The 13,407-nt window shown below is 38.5% G+C and overlaps 1 pseudogene; it reads right to left on the minus strand.

The window, feature by feature from the left end:
* Nucleotides 1–9,082: 9,082 nt before the first annotated feature.
* LOC112322350 (ribosome-recycling factor, mitochondrial pseudogene) lies at nucleotides 9,083–12,823 on the minus strand (annotated as a pseudogene).
* Nucleotides 12,824–13,407: the final 584 nt, after the last annotated feature.

Below are 13,407 nucleotides of genomic sequence, written 5' to 3' on the forward strand. Positions count from 1 at the left end.
CATCCATGCTATTGCAAATTACAGTACTTCCTTTCTTTTTAAGGCTGAATGATATTCCATTGTATGTGCATACCACATTTTCTTCATCTGTTCATTTGTTTATAGACATTTAGGTTGCTTTTACACTATGGTTATGAAAAATAATGCTGTAATGAATATGAGAGTATAGTTATCTCTTCAAGATAATGGTTTTTTTTCTTTTGGACAGATACCCAGAAATAGGATTGCTAGATCATATGGTAGTGCTATTTTTCATTTCTAGAGTCAATATTTTTAATTGCACAAATATGGTAACTCATTTACAGGAAAATAATATAATACAAGACAGATGGGAAGCTCCTGGTTAGTGTGGGTTGGTCTCAGTGATTCTGGAAATGGTGCATGGGAGGGTTGCTAAAAAGTATTTGTGAAACTGTGAATTAGTGCCATATAAATAGAAGCATTTAGTTTTAATAGATTTGTTAGTATATTTAAAATAAATTTCCAAAGTTTTCATAAAATATAAAGTTCTGAAAATTTAATCTTCATGATTCTCATAGAAATCCTTTGATAGGGTCCAGAGTGATATTAATACCCTTACATGTTAAATGGTAGAAAACAGAAGCTAAGAGAAATCATTACCTTATTAGTCTTCCAATAAGTAAGATGACAGTCGTCGCATATACCAGTCTTTGCCCAACTTGCCTGGTCATAAAAAGCACTTGCTGTACTGCTTTTGGAGATTCTCAAATGATGATTAGAAATTTGCATTTTTATCATGTACATCAGAAGATTCTTATGTCAGACCAGTTTTGGGAACCACTATCCATTTCAGACCCTATTTTGTTTTAATAAATAGCTTCCTTTGACCTTCCAAATATCAGTCTCAAATTCAAGCTACTTCACAATCACAAAAGAAAGTTTTATACCACATAGAGACTACCTCTTGTCAATTAGAAGGACCAAATTGGAACTAGGAACAGGAAGGCAATTAAATTTGTCAACAGAGTCCAGTGTTAAAGATATAGGCCTTTAAACATGTGTATAAAACCAAGAAAACAGTTGCATTCATAAGGAAAGTAGAACCACCTTCACAAGTACTTAGAGTGGGTAACTCTTTATGAATTCATGATTTCATTTGTTCATGCTTTGATTCATTCATTTACTCATTCAATCAACATTTACTGGACATTTATTCCTACCAAGCATTATACTGAGTATTGGGGACAACACCAGACATATTAAAAAATACTTCTACTTTAAAACATTGCCAGCAGCCAGCCTCATAAGATGAATTAGGCCCATGTATTCCAAGAGTTTTTCTTAGATAAAGAGCTCTTTAAGTCCCAACCATTGTGCCCAGAAAAGTAGAATTTATCATAAGCACATGCATTTAAAGATCTCTAGCTGTTTATCCCAATTATTTCTTTCTAAAAAGTTTAATATGCTAAGAAATGTATTGAATAAAGTAATATCTATATTATACTATAAATGGATTATTTTTCCAAGAAAATCAATCAAGTGCTTTCATAATTTGTTACTAATAACCCTAATATAGAATAATGGGTAAACTAGATTGGGTAACTTCCCAAAATAATTGGGGTTTCCAGGAACATTACAGAAGAGAAACAACAAGATCAATAAGTCCCAAGGTTGCAAGTCATTACTGATTTATGACCTTGCTTACTTCCCAGCAAAATAACTGCTATAAAGGAGTTGGCTCATGTTTACAAATCATAATAATCTTGTGAGAAAATCTTTCTTAGCCCAAAGTTTAAACACTGGATAAAACAAGTGATAATAAAATAGCTTATTATTGTACTGAAATTCATAATTAGCAATGCCTACCCTTCATTAACACCTACTTTATAGTGTATGATTTATGTGAATATAAAATTTCTTTAAATTATCAAAACTATCCTGCCACAAGAGCCAGTATTATCTTTACTTCATAGGTTAGGAAAATTGAAGTTCAAAGTTGTCAAGTAACTTGTCCAAGGTCACATATAAGAAGTAAGTTGCAGAGACAAGATTCAAACTCAGTATACTTTGCTCATGCTTCAGAGTTTCTAAAGATTATATAGGCTTAGCCTAGAAAGAGCTTAACAGACTTTAATAAACTTAAGATGCTTGGCAGATGCAATCAATCAATTGCATATTTATCATGTCTCTGCAGTTTTTACCTGACAGTGGAATCCCAATTGCCATTTTTCAGAATACCAACATTCCTGGAAAGACAGACAATAAACAAGCTGTCAAAGACCCATGAAGAGTAGAGCATGCATGGCTTGATCAGTGAGACTGTTGATGTGAATATTGATTCAATATTCAATATTCATTGAAATATCTTTCTGACCAAGGATTTCCATTTTTAATTTACCCCTTTTTTACTTAGATACAATTTTGTATGTTTATCATTTCTTTAGGGACCATGTGGTTCTACTTAACTTCTCCCCAAAATACACAAGCCCTGTGGAAATTCCACTAATTCACAGCTGTAATTCTTGCAGCAGTTTTTACCCCAATGAGATAAGTAAAATATTTGTATAGTTGACCTTGTTTCACTGGTATGCACCTCAGATGCTAGGAAATTAGATGGTTTTCTGAAAGTCTGAAGCAAGGATGAACATAAAGTAAAGCCTTGGTCTTTCTCTCCATACAATAACGAGACTTTACATTGCCTACAAATGCTTTGTAGCTGTTGTTATAATAATGATATCAGAGTCTAAAAAGGAAAAGCCTCATATGGTACCTATTCTTTCATCATTTATTAGTGATTGAGTATCGGATTTGTTGAGTATAGGAGACTATACTTCCACTAAATTGTTCACAATCCAATGGAGAAAAAGCCTGGATATTCTAAAAGAAATAGCAAAGACTTGCAGGTGGGTTGATTTCTCAGTTTCTACATTCTCCACTCCTTGAAATTCTTGCCTTCTTTTTCTCTTATTTTTCAGGGACAAAAAGATACCACAGATACCAAAGCTATGGAAGGGGATTTAGAGAACTGTTTCAGGGACCATCAGTGCTTTGTGCCAAGGTATGGATGGAATAGTAGATGAGTTATTCTATGACTTTTCACATACTTGTTTTATATAAAGATGGAATAGTAAATTATCTGTCCTCCATTAGACTTTGAGTTCACTGAAGACAGAGATTGCATCTGTTTTACTTACCATTTTATCCCAATCATCTCAAATAGTGCCAGGAACATAATGGACAATCGTTGAATACCTGTTGAATGAACAAACACAAATGAAAGTTATTATAGCCATTATCTATATGCATTCACCCCACTCCCTAACCCAAGCTAGGCTTAGCGGTAAATGACTGATCATTTGAATTTCCAAATTCTTCCCTTATTCTATGGGAGAAGCAAAAGAACTAACTTTCCCTTTGATCCTCTTCCTATTATCTCCACTAGAGGAGGGTGAGGCACTGTGCAGTTTGTTTCAATTATCTAAGTGTGGATTTATCATAAAACTAATAAAACTTACATAGTTCTCTTACAAGGCCATAGATGAGGCCTGGGCAATGTATTCACATCATGTATTTTTTTGTAAAAATTGCAAACTGAGATATTTTAACCATAGTAGGTCAAAATGATAACTGACTCCTTTTATGATAACTTCCTTTTGTTAAATTTCCACAAATAGGGTAAGAATGGTGTGGCCAGATATTTTTAAATATTCTATTAGAGGGAATTTGAGTTGGGATTAATTTTAATGTGGAGTTAGTGAAACATATTTATATAGGAGATAGTCAGTCTGTGTAGAGTGAAGGTATTATTAGCCAATCAAAGGTAAGAGGCTTTCAGTAATACTCCTGACACACATTATGCCAACTAACAGCATCACTATGCCAGTGCAAGGCAGAAGTTGTAATGGAATAAGAACACAATAATTTTCAGGCCCCTCAAATCCTAGCTCTGTCTCTAGCTAATATACCTACTCCATAATAATACACCCATATCAGGATTTACTCCACAGCAATAGAAATGCAGCACTCCACTTTAAATACTTTCCATTGCATTCTACTTCTTTCTAAATTTATGTACTAAATTCACCATCCCAGAAGAACTTATGCCAGTTACCCCATTTAAGGAATTTTTACAAACATGATGTTTTCATGATGTGCTGAGCATTTTCCATTGCCAGACCCAGATTCACTTTGACTTTCACCACCCACCCAGCGCACCCCAATAAATTCACTTATGTAAACCATACTTGTGGGTTCCATTGCCCTCTGCCTTCTGGTTGGGTTTAGCCAGTGGAAGACACTGGCTGAGATGGAAAGATGGGACAAGAATGAAGCTGGGATATTTTTTATTTGCCTGTCTTCCTCTCTACAGGATCACCATGGGTTGGCACCTTCCCTCTAATGTACACCACAATTTTTTGTCAAATAGCCTTTTTTAGTATATATCCCCTTTCTGAGTTCCAACAGCTTTGCCTTCCACCTGACTATTCAAGCAGGATAGTTATGGGTCTTACTATTGTCAGATGTAGAGAACTACACTATCTTTTGTTGATTTTCTTATCCCTTGTGCCCATGCATTTGTAAATATTCTCTTTATTAAACTCTCCTCAAACTGACCAGTTTGAATGTGCCCTTTATTTTCCTGAAATAGTAACAACAAAAAAAAACTGTTTTTAAAGCAAATTCAATACCAGCAAGGCTGCACGCTCATCCTCAGGAGAGGGAGTAGAGTCAGCGCCTAGGGAGACCCAAACCGCTTCTTTTCTTACAGCACTTCGGAGTCACAAAAAAACTTGTACTGCCACAGAAGCACCCTTTGGTGAAGGGTTTAGAGCATTTCGGATCTCCATTTTAAATAAAGCAGGAGTTACAATGTACAATTGTAGAGGACAATTGAGACAACTAGGGAGTAATTGTGAAGAGGAAACATGAAAGTATTTGATTTTAAATTTGACCATGAATGACAACCTTGATATTTCCCATGTAGCTTATTTCTTAAAGTTTTATTATTCAAACTTGAGAGTTCAGTTTACAATATATAAAGGCACCTAGCAGCATTAACACATTATATTTATTTGTTGTACTACTGAAAGTTGGACTATCTCAGCAAAATTGGTTAACATTATTGCTAAAATACGTTTACTCCCTCTTTAGCAAAAAAGACTTTTTTCTTTTTTATTTAATCTTTATTGTATTTTTTCCATTACCATTTAGTCCCTTTATATCCCCCCAGCAATCACCACACAGTTATCCATGTCCATTAGTCCTTTTTCCTTTTTACTCAGTCCCTCCACCCCATAATCTCACCCCCTTAGCTTTCATCCCGCTCTCTATCTATGAGTCTGTCTCTATTTTGCTTATTGGTTCAGTTTGTTCATTCAGTTCCACATATGAGTGAAATCATATGGTATTTGTCTTTCTCTGACTGGCTTATTTCACTTAGCACAATGTTCTCTAGGTCCATCCATGCTGTCGCAAAGGGTAAAATTTTCTTCTCTTTTATGTCTGAGAAGAATTCAACTGTGTAGACATCCCATAGTTGTTTTACCCATTCATCTATTTATGGACACTTGGGTTGCTTCCAAATATTGGCAATTGTAAATAACTCTGTAATGAACATAGGGGTGCTTATGTTCTCTTGAATTAATGCTTTGGGTTCCTTTGGACATATTCCCAGAAATGGGATGACTGGGTCAAAAGTCAGATCCATTTTTAATTTTTTTGAGGCATCACCATATTGCTCTCCCCAGTGGCTATGCCAGTCTGCATTTATACCAACTGCAAGAGGGTTCACCTTCCTCACATCCTCTCCAGCACTTGTTGTTTGTTGATTTATTGATGACAGCCATTCTGATGGTGTGAGATGGTATCTCATTCTGGTTTTATTTTGCATTTCTCAGATGATTACTGATGTTAAGCATTTTTTCATATGTCTATTGGCCATCTGAATGTGCTCTTTAGAGAAGTGTCCATTCAGGTCCTTTGCTCATTTTTTAATTGGGTGTTGAGTTTTGTAAGTACTTTATAAATTTTGGATATTAATTCCTTATCAGATGTATTGGTGAATATGTTCACCCATCCAGTGGGTTGTCTTTTATTTTGTTTGCTTTGTTGTGCACATTTAGTTCAATGTAGTCCCATTTGTTTATTTAATTTTTTTGTTTCCCTTGCCTGAGGAGATATATCTGATAAAAAAATTACTACGGGCAATGTCTGAGATTTGGCTACCTAGGTTTTCTTCTTTGATTTTTATGGTTTCAGGTCTAACATTTAAGTCTTTGATCCATTTTGATTTTATTCTTATGTATGGTGTAAGGAGGTGTTCTTGTATTATTTTTCTGCACATATCTGCTGAATTTTCCCAGAACCATTTATTGAATAAACTATCTTTAGTCCCTTGTATGTGCTTGCTTCCTCTGTCAAATATTAGTGACTGTAGAATTGTGGGTTTATTTCTGGGCTCTTTATCCTGTTCCATTGATCTATGCATCTGACTTTATGCCAGTATCATGCTGTTTTGATTGCTATGGTCTTTGCAGTATAGTTTGATATTAGGTAGTGTGAATCCTCCAACTTTGTTCTTCTTTCTCAGGATCTCTGTTTTTATGCAGGGCCTTTTGTGATTCCATATAAATTTTTGAAATATTTGTTCTAGTTCTGTAAAATACATCACTGGAATCTTGATAGGAATTGCATTGAATCTATAGATTGCTTTGGGTAGTATGGACATTTTAATTATGTTAATTCTTCCAATCCATGAACATGGTTTGTACTTCCACTTATTTGTGTTTTCTTCAATTTCTTTCTTCAGTGTCTTACAATTTTCCAAGTATAGGCCTTTTACATCCTTGGTAAGGTTTATTCCTAGGTATTTTATTCTTTTTGAAGCAAATGTGAATGAGGTTATTTTCTTAATATCCCTTTCTGTTAGTTCATTATTGGTATATAAAAATGCAACTGATTTCTGGATATTAATTTTGTATCCTGCTACTTTGCTGAATTTATCAGTTCTAGTAGTTTCTTGGTAGAAACATTAGGGTTCTCAAAGTATAGTATCATGTCATGTAAAATAATGACATGTTTATTTCTTCCTTTCCAGTTTGGATGTCTTTTATTTCTTCTGCTCGTCTGGTTGCTGTCACCAGGACTTCCAGTAAAATGTTGAATAAGAGAGGTAAAAGCAGACATCCCTGTCTTGTTCCTGATCTTAGTGGGAAAGCTCTAAGTTTAAAACGGTGGTACATTTACATATTGGAATACTATGCAGCAAAAAAGGAAGGAGCTCCTACCATTTCCAACAGCATGGATGGATCTGGAGTGCCTTATGCTAAGTGAAATAATCCAGGAGGTGAAAGACAAATGCCACATGATCTCACCTATAAGTGGAACCTAATCAACAAAACAAACAAGTAAGGAAAATATAACCAGAGACATTGAAATCAAGAATAAACTGACAGTAACCAGAGGAGAGCTAGGAGGGGATACCCAGGTAAAGAATGGGAAGGGTCATCAAGGAACATGTATAAAGGACACATGGACAAAGACTAAAAAGGGCCTGATTGAGGGTGGGAGAAGGGGATGGCTTGGGTGGGGGTGAGTCTGGGGGGGAAATGTAGACAACTGTACTTGAACAACAATAAAAAAGAGAGAGTGAGAGAGAGAGAGAAAAAAAAACATTATGGTATATGAAAGAAGCCAGTCACAAAAGAATAGATATTATATGATTCTACTTATATGAGGTATCTAGAATAGTCAAATTCATGAATACAGAAAGTCAAATAGTAATTTTTAAGAACTGGGGGATCAGGGAATGGGGAGTTGTTGTTTAATGGGTATATAGTTTCAGTTTTCCAAGATGAAAAGAGTTCTGGAGATTGGTTGTACAACAATGTGAATGTACTTAATTCCATTGAACAAGACACTTAAAAATGACCAAATGTGGCAAAATCTTTTATGTCTATCTTACCACAGTAAAAAAGAGTGGGGGGGAAAGAGTCTTGGTAGATTATTCCTAAGAACACATACAGTACCATAGCAGTTTGAGTGAGATAGAGGAGACATGATCAGATTTGTGTTTTGGGAAGACAGGAGCATACAAACCCGATCTGACCACATGGCAAATGCCTGACCAAGATCCTCCAGGAAGGCACAGGGGACCTCAGGACCAACACTGCAGGACCTATTTGGCCTGGTTATGAAGAAGGCATCCTTTTCTGCTGGGGTCAGAGAGCCTCCTAGCATTAGGCAGGGGTTCTGGCAGAGCTGGCAAGGTCACACTGTACGAACTCCACCAGGCAGGTCTTCCAATAACATCCTTGATTGGGGCCTTACTGCAGAATTCCTTGAGCATGTTCCCATGAGCAATAAGCCAAGGGCATGCCCCACTGGTAACTCACACAGCAGAGAGTCCCACTGACTGAAATTATATGTCTTATTTTTTCAGCGGGAATGGGGCACATGAATGCCATTCACCAGGTGTATGTGAGAAGAAACCACGCTCAGCTTGGGCAATTACAGTAAAAACCTGTTATAATATGTCAGCACTTGATTTCAAAAAATCTTTGGTCACTTAAACGAGACTTTAAAAGATAGAAAGGAAATGCTTTAAAGTCAGAATACCTAAGTTGGAGTCCCAGCTCTGCCACTTGTTAGCTTCAGAACTGTAGGCACACTTTCCACTTCTCCAGACTCAGTTTCCTCATGTAGAAAATGGGAGTAAGAATGTTACTAACAGGATGGAAGCAAGGATTACATGAAATGATGGTGACAAGGGCTAGACACCCTGCCAGTATGTGTGCTCTATAGAAGCTCAGTTCAGGATGGCTGCATTCTTATTTTTAACACAGAATTTCCAGGACTTGGGGATAATAGGATGTGAGTGGTGAGGGACAGAGTGACTAACAGGATTTAGTCACTTGGAACTTGAGCTGTTGAGTGGATGGTGAGCAGAGAGGGAAAGAACATGAAGGGAGGAGCACAGCAGGTGATGGGGGTAGCGGAGGTTTGAGTTCTGCTCTAGCAGCAGTAGTGGACAGACTAAGGGAGAAGGAAGCTGCATTTCCAGGACTTCTCATCAAAATGCATCTCTGACAGCTCCATGGAGAGAAACCTTGCCACCTCCTCACTAGGCTTCAGGAAGACATCCCCCCTGCAGAAGAAATAACTTGGGAATGGGTACCTGAATTAGTGTCTCTTCCATTTATGGGCTCAGATTCATTGCACTGTCTCTCATAGCCTTGATAGTTGCAGCTCTACACTCCAGGAAGCTGGCCATATTCATCAAAATCAGCTGTGGAGACTTTATGGAGATCTGGCCAATCTGGTTTAAAGCAAAGTTCCTGTCAGCAGTTACCACAGTGATGTGATCAAGGGATCCTGGTGCAGTCCTTCTGTTGACTATCTTATTGAAATTATCCTTGAGTGCTTCCAACACAGACTTCATTTCTTTCTCCACCTCTTCCAAGCTGATTATATCCTCAACCAAGGCAGTATCAAGATTCATTCTGGTTTGGGACTGTCCTTTCCACTTGGCTTTGGCTTTCTTGGTAGCAAAATGACGGGATGGTACACATGGATAGAATATGTATTGCCCATGGTCACTTTGTTTCCCAGTCACTGTCTTCAGCATAACTTCTGAAACAGGTCTGGTCAAGTCTGCAAAGAAGTAGCAAAAGGCAGGGAGGACCAGGCAGAAGTACTATGAACTTGAGGCCATGTCTGAAGATTACATGTAAACATCTCATTAAACAACAACAAAAAAAGAAAACCCCATCCTAAATTTTGATACAGCACAATGGACTTTGCAGCCAGGAAGACTTGGAATCCAGTTCCAGCTCCATCACTGACGAAATGTCCCTGATTAATATCTATCACTCAGGATATTAGGAAAACCTACCCTTGGCTATTTGGATTCTTTCTCGTTTTTTCTTGATGAGTTGTGTTAAAGGTTTGTCAAACTTGTTTATCTTTTCAAAGGACAAGCTGTTGGATTCATTGTTGTTTGGTATCACTTTTTTGTGTGTGTGCAGCCAATTTATTATTATTATTATTTTTATTTTTTATTTTTTTTAATTTATTTTATATTGTTATTCAATTACAGTTATTTTTTAATATATTTATTGATTATGCTATTACAATTGTCCCATTTCCCCCCCACTCCACTCCATCCTGCCCACCTACTCCCTCCCACATTCCCCCCCTATAGTTCAAGTCCATGGGTCATACTTATAAGTTCTTTGGCTTCTACATTTCCTACACTATTTTTATCCTCCCCCTGTCTATTTTCCACCTATCATCTATGCTACTTATTCTCTGTACCTTTCCCCCCCTCTCCCCCTCCCACTCCCCTATTGACAACCCTCCATGTGATCTCCATCTCTATGGTTCTGTTCCTGTTCTAGTTGTTTGCCTAGTTTGCTCTTGTTTTTGTTTTAGGTGTGGTCGTTAATAACTGTGAGTTTGCTGTCATTTTTACTGTTCCTATTTTTGATCTTCTTTTTCTTAGATAAGTCCCTTTAACATTTCATATAATAAGGTCTTGGTGATGATGAACTTCTTTAACTTGACCTTATCTGAGAAGCACTTTATCTTCCCTTCCATTCTAAATGATAGCTTTGCTAGATACAGTAATATTGGATGTAGGTCCTTGCATTTAATCTTGGGTAATGTAATTATGATGTGCCTTGGTGTGTTCCTCTTTGGGTCCAGCTTCTTTGGGCTTCTTCTCAGAGCTTCCTGGACTTCCCAGAAGTCTATTTCCTTTGCCACATTAGGGAAGTTCTCCTTCATTATTTGTTCAAATAAGTTTTCAATTTTTTGTTCTTCCTCTTCTCCTTCTGGCACCCCTATAATTCGGATGTTGGAACGTTTCGAGATGTCCTGGAGGTTCCTAAGCCTCTCCTCATTTTTCCGAGTTCTTGTTTCTTCATTCTTTTCTGGTTGGATGTTTCTTGTCCACACCGTTGATGTGAGTCCCAGTTTCCTTCGCATCACTATTGGTTCCCTGTACATTTTCCTTTGTTTCTCTTAGCATAGGCTTCATTTTTTCATCTACTTTTCGGACAGATTCAACCAATTCTGTGAGCATCTTGATAACCAGTGCTTTGAACTGTGCATCCGATAGGTTGGCTATCTCTTCGTCGCTTAGTTGTATTTTTTTCGGAGCTTTGAAGTGTTCTGTCATTTGGGCCATTTTTTTTTTTTTTTTGTCTTGGCGCATCTGTTACTTTAAGGGGCGGAGCCTTAGGTGTTCACCGGGGCGGGGTAAAGCTGGTCACTGTGCTTTGACGCTGTACGTGGGGGAGGGGCCGAGAGGGAGCAATGGCGCCCGCTCCACTCTCCACGGGACCTCAATCTTTCACTCCGTTACCCACAATCAAACTGGGCTTCTCTGGTGCTGGTTCCCCAGTGGGTGGGCTTGTGCACACTCTAGGCCCCTGTGGGTCTCTCCAACGACCTCTCCCGTGAGGCTGGGAGTCTCTCCTGCTGCTGCCCCAGCCCCCACGGGCGCTTTCAATCAGAGGTTTGAGGCTTTATTTCCCGGAGCTGGAGCCCTGGGTTGCGCAGTCTACTTCGTTCCCCACTGTTCGCCCGGTTTACCTATGTGCGAATGTGGGGCCCCGGGGTGCTACCCACTGCTCTGCCTGCCCCGCTCTCCGCCACTCTGAGTCCGGCCCTCTTGGTTTATCTGTGTGCGAATGTGGGGCCACAGGGTCTGCTAGTGGTCAGACTGCCTGCCCCTTTCATCCCACACTCCACCAGTCTCAGTCCTGCCATGGCAACGTGAGTCCTCTCCATCCTGTTGCACCTCTCCACCCCTCCTACCGGTCTGGATGAATGTTTATTTTGTATTTCCTTGGTGTCGGACCCCCTTGCCGTTCGATTTTCTGTCAGTTCTGGTTGTGCGAGGAGGCGCAGTGTGTCTACCTATGCTGCCATCTTGGTTCTCCGGTATCACTTTTTTTAAATTTTTATTTTTATTCAATTACAGTTGTATGCCTTTTCTCCCCATCCCTCCACCCCATCCCACCTGAACCCACCTCCCTCCCCCACCTCCACCCTCCCCCTTGATTTTCTCCATGTGTCCTTTATAGTAGTCCCTGTAATCCCCTCTTCCCACTGTCCCCACCCCACTCCCCCCTGGCTATTGTTAGATTGTTCTTAACTTCAATGTCTCTGGTTATATTTTGTTTGCTTTTTTCTTCTATTGATTATGTTCCAGTTAAAGGTGAGATCATATGGTATTTGTCCCTCACCGCCTGGCTTATTTCACTTAGCAGAATGCTCTCTAGTTCCATCCATGCTGCCCCAAAGGGTAGGAGTTCTTTTTTCTTTCTGCTGTATAGTATTCCATTGTGTAAATGTACCACCATTTTTTTGATCCACTCATTTACTCATGGGCACTTAGGCTGTTTCTAGCACTTCGCTATTGTAAATAACACTGCTATGAACATTGAGGTGCATAGGTTCTTTTGGATTGATGTTTCAGGATTCTTAGGGTATAATCCCAGCAGTGGAATTGCTGGGTCAAGAGGAAGTTCCATTTTTAGGACTTAAAAAAAAACACACCAGGAAAGGTAAGTTACTTTATTGTTAGTTTACTTTGACTTTCTCTGAATTATAAGTGTTATACTATAATGAATATAACACTGAGCCACAAAGGCACAATAATATACAAATATTTTTCTTCACTATATTTTTGCCATTTAAATGTTTTCGGTGTAAACACAGTATTACTCACTATCCCCAGTTTTACCTTACTTTTTAAATTTTTTTATTGTTGTTCAAGTACAGTTGTCTCCATCTTCCCCCTACCATTACCCCTACCTCAGCCATCCCCACTTCCCACCCTTAATCCTACCCTCATTTGGTTTTGTCCGTGTTCCTGAAAACCCTTCATCCTTTTCCCCCTATTATTCATTCCCACCTCCCTTCTGGTTACTGTCAGTTTGTTCTTAATTTCAATATCTCTGGTTCTATTATGCTTGATTGTTTGTTTTGTTGATAAGTGTCCACTTATAAGTGAGATCATATGGTATCTGACTTTCACCTCCTCACTTATTTAACTTAGCATAATGCTCTCCAGACCCACCATGGTGTTGGAAAGGGTATGAGCTCCCTCCTTTTCTGCTGCATAGTATTCCATCATGTAAATGAACTACTGGTTTTTGATCCATTCATTTACTGATGGGCACTTAGGTTGCTTCCATCACTTGGCTATTGTAAATTGTGCTGCTATGAACATTGGGGTGCATAAGTTCTTATGGATTGGTGTTTCAGGGTTCTTAGGGTATAATCCCAACACTGGAATTGGCAGGTAAAAAGCAGTTCCATTTTTCGTTTTCTGAGGAAATTTCACACTGTTTTCCACAGTGGCTGCACCAGTCTGCATTCCCACCAACAGTGCACTAGGGTTCCCTTTTCTCCACAACCTCGCCAGCACTTGTTGTT

The sequence above is a fragment of the Desmodus rotundus genome, chromosome X, assembly GCF_022682495.2.
Source record: "Desmodus rotundus isolate HL8 chromosome X, HLdesRot8A.1, whole genome shotgun sequence".
NCBI classification, from domain to species: domain Eukaryota; kingdom Metazoa; phylum Chordata; class Mammalia; order Chiroptera; family Phyllostomidae; genus Desmodus; species Desmodus rotundus.